General features: G+C 37.2%; 1 pseudogene; it reads left to right on the top strand.

The window, feature by feature from the left end:
* The first annotated feature begins 1119 nt into the window (after positions 1-1119).
* LOC142178186 (transcription factor ILI6-like) lies at positions 1120-2176 on the top strand (annotated as a pseudogene).
* The last annotated feature ends 9341 nt before the right edge of the window (positions 2177-11517 follow it).

The following is an 11517-nucleotide window of genomic DNA, read 5'->3' as shown; positions in this document are numbered from 1 at the left end:
TCTCAAGTGTTAGTTTAGATCTAGATTCATGCCCTCCTCTCCTGCAACAACCTTGCCCATTTTATTAAAGCATTCAAAGCTCTATATATTAATACTGTACATAAGTATTTTATACAATCAAATCAGTTATGAGATAATAAGTAAATTTTTACTATAAATATTATTATATTTATTTTATTTTATGTGATAAGTTTTTTCTTTTTAGTATGTACAAAAAGAATAAGATATGTTTTTTTTTGAAAATAATGACCTTGAATATTTTCATCTTACTCTTTATAACATAATTTAGAGTCACACTAATTTCATGATATAACCATAAATTCTAAAAGTTTTTATTTTTTCTTTTAGACACCATTCGTGTCACTATCATATAAAATGCAATGAAGGCAGTAACTACTAAGGTGGTAAAAATTATAACTGGCCTACAATAATCACATGTTACTGCACAAATAGTGTAAAACAAATTTCTACACTGTGAGATTATATAGGTTAAGTTGTTTATTAAAAGAGAGATAGTATTGTGCATCGATAGTGTACAAATATTTTCTCGTACTATCAAGTAAAATTCACATATATATATAACAATAGATAATTATTCATATCAAATGTGATATGGTAACGTGAAAATAAATAAAAAACCTGCTATATTCAATTAAATTTCATTGGGAATGTAAATAGTGGTGGAGCTACTCACTAGTAAGGGAAGTTAATTGACACCCCTTCGTCGAAAAATTAGACTATATAGATAGGTTAATTTTTATTTTTTATGGATATATACTATATGTTGACTCTCCTTGATTTCTTCGCATGCTTACTTATTTATATTTTGCCTCCACTTAGTGAAAATTTTAGCTCCGCTTCGCCGCTGAATGTAAACATTCTTGACAGTAACAATATCTTTTCGGAAAGGGTGGGGAGTGGATGGTGGTATTTGAGGGAGTGAAGGGGTGGGGACGTTCATTCATCTTTTGCTTTTTCCTCTAGATGTGTCCAAAAAGGCTCAAAATATTAGCCTCCATTGTCTTATAAAGCAACTCAAACCTCTTCCATCAACTCCCCTTGCTTATTCTTATTGATATCAGGAAATAATAGGAGAGTGAGTTTACCAGAGCCAAGAATATGTCTAGCAGGAGAATAAGATCAGCTTCAAGACTAACTCAAGATGAGATTAATGATCTCGTTTTGAAACTACAAAACCTGTTGCCGGACTCCTCTTCAAGGTGTACCTCCACGGTACGTTGTAGCATATGGTCGTTGCTCTCTTTCTCTCTGTATCTTCTTTTCTGTAAATAGAAATAGGTCTACAATGAATTCTGCAAGCTCAACTCAATCTATTGTGTAAGCTCGAACTATGTATCCATTCTAGACCTATCTTCCAACATAATAGCATAAGGAGTGTATGGTAGGAAATAGGAACGTCGTTGTTTTTCTTAGTTTAACGATTAGCTATATTTATAGGCTAGCAATATTGTAATGTAACTTTTGCAGTCCTCAAGTCTGCATGGACAAGTATGCATAGAGAAGAAAGGCATATACTCTCCACATCTAACTAAGCAAATACTATACTCACCCCTTCCATTTTATGTAAGAGTGTTTGATTGGGCATTAAATTTAAGAAGAAAATAAAGGTATTTAAAATTTGAGATCTAAACAAGTCATATATATTTACCCATTTCACTAATAGTAAAATTAAATAAGAAATTTAAAACTAAGTTATTTCTAAATATTAAAAGGTGTCATTATTTTTTAGACAAACTAAAAAAAAAAATATGTCACATAACATGAGACAGCGTAACGTCTTATGAGGTAAACCATGAAATGGGAATTAGAAGAATGTCGAAATGAGCACGAGTTATATGACGAGAGTACACCAGTCGGCGCATTATCCTAAATTCTCCTGGTCGGAAAATATGTCTATAGTATTTATTGATCAGTTAGTCTTCACATCTTTTCACTGCCAAATTTCTAAGATCTTTCTTCTTCTTCTTCTTCTTCTTCTTCTTCTTCTTTGATTTTGGACAGGTACCAGCCTCAAAGATACTTGAAGAGACGTGTAATTACATCAAAACGCTGCACAGAGAGGTGGATGATATCAGTGAGAGGCTCTCGCACACTAGCTTCCATGAATTCCGACACAGTTGATCTCGACATTTTTAGAAGCCTAATTCAAAAGTAACACCCAACCCCAGAGACTTATGCATCTCTAGTGGTTAGCTTTGCATTTTGCAGTAGGGACATACGAATACCGTATCTGTAACGACCCGACTGGTCGTTTTGAGCAATTGCATCCGGTTCCGTAATTTGAGGTCATAAGTAACTTCACTTAGTGTATTATGACTTGCGTTCATCATCGACTCTGGTTTCTGAGTGGTTCGGAAATGATTTTTAAGGGGTGACTCTCATTTGAGAAGCTTGAAGTTGAAAGAATTGACTAAGTTTGACTCTTGAGTATTTGACCTCGGATCGGAGTTTTGATGGCTCGAGTAGGTCCGGATGGTGATTTTGGACTTGGGAATATGCCCGGATTCGCATTTAGATGTTTCTAGAAGGTTTCGGCATCATTTGGCGGAAGTTAGCAATTTAAAGGTTTGAAATTTTTCTAAGTTTGACCATAGTTTGACTTTAAGGCTATCGAGTTCGGATTTTGGTTTCGGGACTTGGAATAGGTCTGTTTCATCATATGGAACTTGCCTGCAAAATTCAGTGTCATTTGGAGTTGATTTGATATGGTTTGGATGCTTGGTTGCGATTCTACAAGTTCTTGAAGTTCATGGTCATTTTCATTCGTTTTGGCGTCCGATTCATGATTCTAGAGGTTAATTTGGTATTTTGAACAAGCGAGCGAGTTCATGCTATATTTTTACACTTGTGCAGATGTTTGGTTTGGAGCCCCGAAGGCTCAGGTGCGTTCCAGATTAGTTTCAGAATGTTTTGTTGAGAATTGTGTGTGCTGGTACTGGTGTCATCGCATTTGTGATGAATAGGTCGCAAATGCGACCATTGCATTTGCGGATATCTAGTCGCTTTTGCTATTCTGTGTTGCTGGGGAAGAGTTTGCATTTGTGAAGAAATTCCCCGCATTTGCGAGTGTTTGCTGTTCGCTTTTGCGAAGATGTCTGACGCTTTTGAGATGGCACCTGTCTTCACATTTGCGACCATTGCATTTGCGGACATCTAGTCGCTTTTGCTATTCTGTGTTGCTGGTCGCAAATGCGACCATTACATTTGCGGACATCTAGTCGCTTTTGCTATTCTGTATTGCTGGGAAGAGTTTGCTTTTGTGAAGAAATCCCCCGCATTTGCGAGTGTTTGCTGTTCGCTTTTGCAAAGATGTCTGACGCTTTTGAGATGGCACCTGTCTTCGCATTTGCGATAATTTGGGTCGCAAATGCGACTTTAGCAGGAATTCCCATGATTCGCTTTTACGATGAAATGCTCACTTTTGTGGGGTTCGCACCCCAGGTCGCTAATGCGACATCTGCAATTGGTCTATAGCTGAGCACTTCGGGACTTAGCTTTAGTTTAATATATTTTGAACCCTAGACTCGGTAGGAGGCGATTTTGAATAGGATTTTTCATCTACAAACTTTGGGTAAGTGTTTCGATTCTATTTCTAATCATATTCCATTATTATATCTTGGATTTTAACATCAATATCATGTGATTCAAAGTGAAAATTTGTGAAACTTTTCAAGTTTTTGCAAAATAAGAATTTGAGTTTTGTGAGTCGGCTGTCTGCTACGGGCATAAGGAATATGTTGCACATTATGGTTTTCTCCTGGATGGATATTAGAAGTTGATAAAATGCTGGCGTTATTGGGTATCACATGTAAAGAGCGTACATTTTAAGAGGCACCTTGTGTTTTGACTTGCGGATGCTTGACTAGTGTTACAATGATTGCCGGGTTTTGGGGCTTCTAAGGTTCAGGTTTTGCTATGCGGTATGGAAGATCTATATGTGTGTTTTCCGTAAGATGATGGAGTGTGAGTGATGTATCTGCCATTTGACTAGCATAGTTGAGATCGGGTATGAAAATTCTGGTATTCACGAGGTTTCGGGACTGGATGTTCTCGTAGGCGGACTATCACTTGATTTCAGATTGTTAAGAAATGTTAAAGATATAATAACTAATGGCATATATTATGGATAGGTTGCTATAGACTCTTGGAAGGTTATTTACCTGCCTGGGAATGATCGGAAGTGGTTTGGGGGCCATTTGAAAGCCAAATGAGAATGTGTATTCTATATCAGATCAGGTTTGGTTACTCTTATGAAATTGATATCCTGGGTTTAGTACTGGACATAATGGATGTTATTCGTGCCCAGTTTGTGTTGTGTGCTTTTCTCTTATGCTATGATGGGTTGGGAAGTTATATGATTATTCGCACACATGTTGTAATCCCATTCAGGCTGTATGGCGATATGGGCAAGATGGCTCTCGTGATGTTGATTTGCTCATTGCACCTTAGTTGTGCTTATTTTCCTCCATGTTGCATTATTTCTATTCATATTCCTACAGTTATATTTGTGCACTCTATCGTACTTGATGTTGGCATACATGTGATCAGTGAGCCCGAGCACTTTGGCTCGATGGGTATCCCTATGTGGATTGATATACTCGATAAGTATCCCTATATGGATTGATATATTTGGGATCAGGTTGCGTACTGCAACGGATGTTATGTGGGATACCCTTTCCTTTTGTTTATTGGTGTTTTGTTTTCCTTCTATGGGATGAGTTAATGAAATTGTACTTTTGTTGTTATATCTGTTGTACTTGCTAGATAGTCCTCGTACCTTACTTTCCATCTATTTTTGCTGCATATCTGAGTTATTGCTGGTTTGGTGTACGGACCGTGTTGGGTGAGAATCCGTGTGGTTTCGGGGTGAGTTGTCAGTTTGGCTGCTTGTATTGGCTGAGATGAGGTTTCTAGCCTGAGTTTGCACTATCGTATCGGGATGAAGAGTGTTTGGAAGGATGGTGCTATTTCCGCTGAGAATTGGGCAATAGCCCTTGACGAGCGAGAGCTTCTTGGCTTGTTTATTTCATGGGTGGTTATGAGTTTTTGCATGTTTTTTTATCATGGGCAGAATTGCATAGGTGTAGAACAAAGTCTTATTCGATATGAAGTATATTACCGGTACCAAGATTTGTTATTGGACAACCTTAGTGGTCGGAAGTTATAGCTGCAGGCATTTGAGTTGTGTGGAACATCATGTGATGGTACCCTGGATTGGGATTATTGCTCGATCCATCTTGTTCAGGCTGACACATCGTATTGATGCTAGATTTGGGTCCTATGATGAGTTTCAGATATTGAGGATTAGGTTCTGTCCTAAGGTCATGGACTAAGGATAAAGTGAGATCTTCAGTTAAATTGCATTGTCAGGCCTACATAGATTGGGGTGACATGGAATAACCCCCGGGTGTATGTATGGTGAGCTTATGTAATGATTTGATTGCTTTGGAATGACTCCTGGCACGTTCGAGGACAGACATTATGTTTAAGTGGGGGAGGATGTAACGACCCAGCTGTTTGTTTTGAGCAATTGCATCCGGTTTGGAAGTTTGAGATCATGAGTAACTTCACATAGTGTATTATGACTTGCATGCATCATCGACTCTGGTTCCTGAATGGTTCAGAAATAATTTCTAAGGGGTCACTCTTATTTGAGAAGCTTGAAGTTAAAAGAATAGACTAAGTTTGACTCTTGAGTATTTGACCTCAGATTGGAGTTTTTATGGTTAAGGTAGGTCCCGATGGTGATTTTGGACTTGGCCATATGCTCGGTTTCGCATTTGGATATTTCTAGAAGGTTTCAGCGTCATTTGGCGGAAGTTGGCAATTTAAAAGTTTGGAATTTTTCTAAGTTTAACTATGGTTTGACTTAAAGACTATTAGGTTCAAATTTTGGTTTCGGGACTTGAAATACGTCCGTTTCGTCATATGGAACTTGCCTGAAAAATTTGGTGTCATTTGGATTTGATTTGATATGGTTCAGAGGCTTGGTTACGATTCTAGAAGTTCTTGAAGTTCATGGTTATTTTCATGCGTTTTGGCGTCCGATTCATGATTCTAGAGGTTAATTTGGTGTTTTGATCATGCGAGCGAGTTCGCATTTAAGACTTGTGCGGATGTTTGGTTTGGAGCCTCGAAGGTTCAGGTGCGTTCCGGATTAGTTTCAGAGTGTTTTGTTAAGAATTGAGTGTGCTGGTATTGGTGTCATCGCATTTGCGATGAATAGGTCGCAAATGCGACCATTGCATTTGCGGACATCTAATCGCTTTTGCGATTCTTTGTTGCTGGGGAAGAGTTCACATTTGCGAAGAAATCCCTCGTAATTGCGAGTGTTTGCTGTTCGCTTTTGCGAAGATGTCTGCCGCTTTTATGATGGCAGTTGTCTTCGCATTTGCGATAATTTGGGTCGCAAATGCGAGTTTAACAGGAAGTCCCATGATTCACTTTTGCGATGAAATGCTCGCTTTTCGGGGTTCGAAAGGTCGCAAATGCGACATCTGCAGCTGGTCTATAGCTGAGCACTTCGAGACTTAGCTTCATTTTAAGATAGTTTGAACCCTGGATTCGGCAGTAGGCGATTTTGAAGAGCGTTTTTCATCTACATACTTTGGGTAAGTGATTCTAATATATTTTTAATCATATTCCATTATTATATCTTGAATTTTAACATCAAACTCATGTGATTCAAAGTGAAAATTTGTCAAGTTTTTGAAAAATAAGAATTTGCGTTTTGAGAGTTGATTTGGACTCGGATTTTGAAACTAATTACATATATGAACTCGTGGGGTCATGGGTAGTCCGAATCTACCATTGGACCAAGGTTTAGACCAGGCGAGTCCCGGGTTGACTTTTGAGCAATTGTGTAAAGATCGTAGCTTTAATTTTTGGGATTGATTTTTCTTGCATTATTTGATGTTATTAAGTGGATTTTGGTTAGATTTGTGCCGAGCGGAGATGAATTGTGAAGAAAAAGCTATTTTTGAGTATCGATTGAGGGCTTTTGAGGTATGTATCTTTTCTAACGTTGGGTGGGGGAACTACCCAGGAGAAATTGAGTTGTTTGCACTATTTGAACTACGTGAAAGATGTGTACACGAGGTGACGAGTGTGTACACGACTTATATGTGGAAATTTGACAGACTTAGACTCTTAGATTCTTATGTTCATTAAACATGAAGTCCTCTTATCATGTTAAATCCTCCATTTGCTAAATTTCCCCTTACGTATCTTATTTGAAGTTGATTGATTTATGTTCTACACTTGTTGTCAAATAAACTCTTATAGGCCTTAATTGAAGTTGTTTCCTCTTTAGTTGCCATGCCATCTCTTCCGTAATTACTTAACTTTTATTAGAATTATTGTTATCTCTTCCGTAATTGCTTAACTTAATCGAAGTTATTGTTATCCCTTCATTGTTAATTATCATTGTTTGAAGTTATCATTCGTGTTATCTCCTTCCTTATTGATTTTTTTGTTACTTGAAGTAATTGTTCATGTTGTCCCTTTACTTGTTGATTTTCATTATTTTAGACTCATTGTTGAATATTATCTATTTTATTAAGAGTTATTCTTATCCAGTATTATGGTTATACATTATTCCTCTCATTGTTGAGTTATTTGGGGTTGAAGTTATGAAAGTCATTAATACGTTGAGGCGATGTTGGTTATTATTGAAACATCTATCTTATTGAGCAATTTTCATCCATTGTTGTTGTTGATATTCTTGTATACGTTGTGGTGGAGCCATGTGTTATTGTTGTGGAAACATCGATATTATTGTTGTTGGCAAGTTTTGATATATGGGTACTTGTGGTGCGAATTGTTATTGTGATATGATATTGATGCACATGCAGCGATATAAGGCTTGAGGTTGATGTGCATGCGGCGGTATAAGGTGAGACTTATGTGTGTGTTGCTTGTAGGGGAACTACGTGAAGCCACACAACATCATAAGGTGGGTTAAAGTGTATGTAGCTATTTTGGAAAAACTATTTTCAGAACCTATTTCAAATGTAAAGCTCACGCAACGATATAAGGAAAAATTATGATTGAAATTGAGAAATATGAATACGAGGTGGTACCTCAGTCGTAATTCCTTATTATACGAGGTGGTACCTCAGTTTAATTTTATTATACACGAGGCGGTGCTTCGTTGTGATTCTTGCTGTTTATTTCATGTTGCAAAATATTTTGGAGGGAATATTTCTTGTTGCTTCATTCTTTATTATTCTAGTAGTTGTTGTCCATTCATGATCACTGTAGCCCTTTAGTTGCTTCTTTGTACTATTTCCATTGTTGATTTTCAGTAGTAGTTCATGCTATTATCTTGGCTTCGTCTCAGCTGTTCCTTCATTTTTTCATTACATCTCCGTATTACTTATTCGTATTGTCTATGGCATGTGGGCATTATTATTGATGATATTTGTGTAGTGGTGTGCCTACCTTGTGTGAGTTAGGTATTTTACGTTTGTAGTGTTGTTTCTTATGTACCATTCTCCGTCCCTTCTCTTACTTTTTGATTTGAGTTGTGGTAGAACACTTGCACAAGCATACACATAATTAATTGCTCATATCTGTTAAAAAAGATGAATCCTGACGTTTATTGACAATTTACATGTATTCTCGTTTACTTGCCTTCTCTGTGAGAGTTGTACTATTGGCATGTGAGTCGTCCGTGCGGTTATGAGATATTGTCACTCCCTTAACACGTGATTTGTCCGTGTAAATATGAGGTATTAATGGTATTCACACGTGAGTTTTTCGTGCGATTGTAAATTGTAATGTGGGCACAAGATGCCAAGTGATTAGGGTTCGTGAATTGGGACCCGTGAATTGAAATTATGAGGTGTGGTACCTCGGAAAAACTCTTGAGTAGATTTTGTGTGAAAGCAGTTGTTCTTATTGAGTTGTTACTTGGTTTTCTTACTTGGTTTCACCGGACTTAAACTGTATTCGGCTTACCCTATGATGTTATTACCACTTTGTTCCTTGTTAATAATTATTGCTTCTAGTTTTCTATTGCAAGTATTATTGTCGTTTACCATGCTTAGCTATATATTGGTATTGTCCCTTGTTAGTTTCATATTTATACTCGTACAACTTGTCATGTCTAGTAGGTGTCTTGACTATCCTTCGTCACTACTCCACCGAGGTTAGTCTTGATACTTGCTGGGTACCGCCGTGGTATACTCATGCTACACTTTCTGCACATTTTTTTACAGATCTAGGTACTTCGGAGTTTGTGGATCATTAGCTAGTTAATCGGACATTGCTGTGGAGACTCATGGTATACCTCCCATCGCGTTCGCAGGCCTCTGAGTCACCTTCTGATATTTTACTTTGTACAGTTTATTTCTATTCCGGAACAATTGTACTTAGAAATTTTCTAGTGAACTCAGTAGAGCTTATGACTTGTACTACCGGTTTTGGGATATTGTATTGTAGTCGAGGTTGTTGGCTTATTATAGAAGATTATGGTTTAATATTCGATAGTTGTTTTGGTTAAATTCTGTCATTTAATTCAGTAAGTATTAGGCTTACCTAGTCTTAGAGACTAGGTGCCAGGAAGAGAAAAATTTGGGGCGGTGACAGTATCATTGATTCGTTGTACTTGATGTTGATAACAAGTCTTTATGTTGTTAAGTTGTAGAAAAGTAAGTATCTGCTGTTATCTCTACTGATACATTTGGTTCAATTATTTTTATTCTTGTTCATGTCAGCAATTCTCAAACAAAATTATATGGTACTGTAGTTGGTCTTATTGGGCTGGAAAAATGTTGCTAATAACAACTGCAGTTTTTAGTATGTATATATACTAGGGAGGAATAATCACTAGGGGACGAGATAATGAAGAAATATGCAAATCTATAGGAATATATGAAATAGCCACTATTCTTATGGTGAGGAAGAGATCAAATCTTTTAACATTCACCAAATCGTACGTATCAGCCAATCCAAAGACTTTTTGAGATCTTTCACCAATAATGTTAATCAAGTGGATCATAGAGAACAAGATATGTACAAGATTTCGAACAGTCCTAAATGTGTTTTTTCATCAAGTTTAATTTTAGGTACAGCCCCGAAAATTTGAACAAAACAATCATCCCCTTAATTCAGGTATAATACAACAATTATCAAAACATGAGAAAAGTGGCTGCGTATATGGGGGTGGGAGAAGGAAATTATTAAATGAGGAGAAATGGTGTTACAAAATCTACTTACGGATCAGATTTTACTTTATGATCAGGTAAGGATATACAGTATTAGTGGTCAAAACTAGACTAGTTACCCGTATAAGAAGCTACTGTCGCCAATCAGGTGATCACCCTTAGTACTGTTTACCCGTAAAATGATACAGGTGGATTTGTACGTGATTTCTAGACAAGTGAACTAATTTGATCCTGAAATAATATAATCATTGAAGAAATACACAATACTTAACCTTAGAATTTAGATGAAATAGCAAAAATGATGATTCTGTGAACACGGTTCCCGAACACAACAATGATGAAATCTAAAAGCAAGAAAGTGAAATTGTACAAAGTTTTGTATAGAATATACTATATGTTCTTGCTAGAAAATTCATATACTTTACAATGGTAACTGAGCTCACTATTTATAACTATGCCTAGGGAAAAAGGTCCTAAGATCATGCCTTCCTTTAATGCCATGAGGGTCATTGATAAAGATATAACGTTGAGTATAAATGCCAAATTTTTTTTAACGGACCGTCGCTCTTAATGCTGTAGAATATTCCTTAGTAAATACTACCGGGCGCAGAGCATTTAATACACTTTTATGAACGTTATCCATTCTAGTGACAAGCGCATTGGCTGCGTTCGGTCATCAACCATCCCATCTTGGATTCCACATTTCCTCCTTTTAGTCAGCCACGTGTCATATCATATTTTACCCTATACAGATAGTTCCCCTGCTTTCCGGTGACATAACTTTGTGTTACCGAAAAGTTGGTAGAAATACGTTTTTGGTGGGAATTACTATAACTCCCTCTAAAGGTCTCTGACAGTTGATTAGACGCACGTCTCTCCGCGTTTAATGCCTCGAACACGCGTCATCCCATGATTCAGCACATCGTTTGCCGATTATCGAGGTAATCATGGCCATGAATTTAGCCGCCAAAATTTTACTTATACGCAACTTTCTTTTCCTTTACGTTTCACAATTGCTTGAGTTTCTGATTTGCATCCTTGTTTTTCATCATTTTCCTAATTTTCTTCGAACACAAACTCTTTACCTTCTTCTTCCAAACGTTCTGGTTCTTCAAAGAATAGGAACAAAACTGAGGACTCCATTCCTCCAATAGTGGATTCCATCATCCTAGGGAGGCTTAGTACTTCGAATGATTTTGAAGAGAAATTTTCTACTGTTAATCCTCGTACATAGGCTGTTAGTAGGTACTCTTCTTCCATTCGTCATTCTAGTATTCTCGCTGTGAAGGAGGACTGCCGCTGCAATGAGATGGAAATCATTGCTCCT

Source organism: Nicotiana tabacum, chromosome 24 (genome assembly GCF_000715075.1).
Source record: "Nicotiana tabacum cultivar K326 chromosome 24, ASM71507v2, whole genome shotgun sequence".
Classification (NCBI taxonomy): domain Eukaryota; kingdom Viridiplantae; phylum Streptophyta; class Magnoliopsida; order Solanales; family Solanaceae; genus Nicotiana; species Nicotiana tabacum.
The sequence above is the reverse complement of the archived record's forward strand: the minus strand, read 5'-3'. Positions and strand labels throughout refer to the sequence as shown.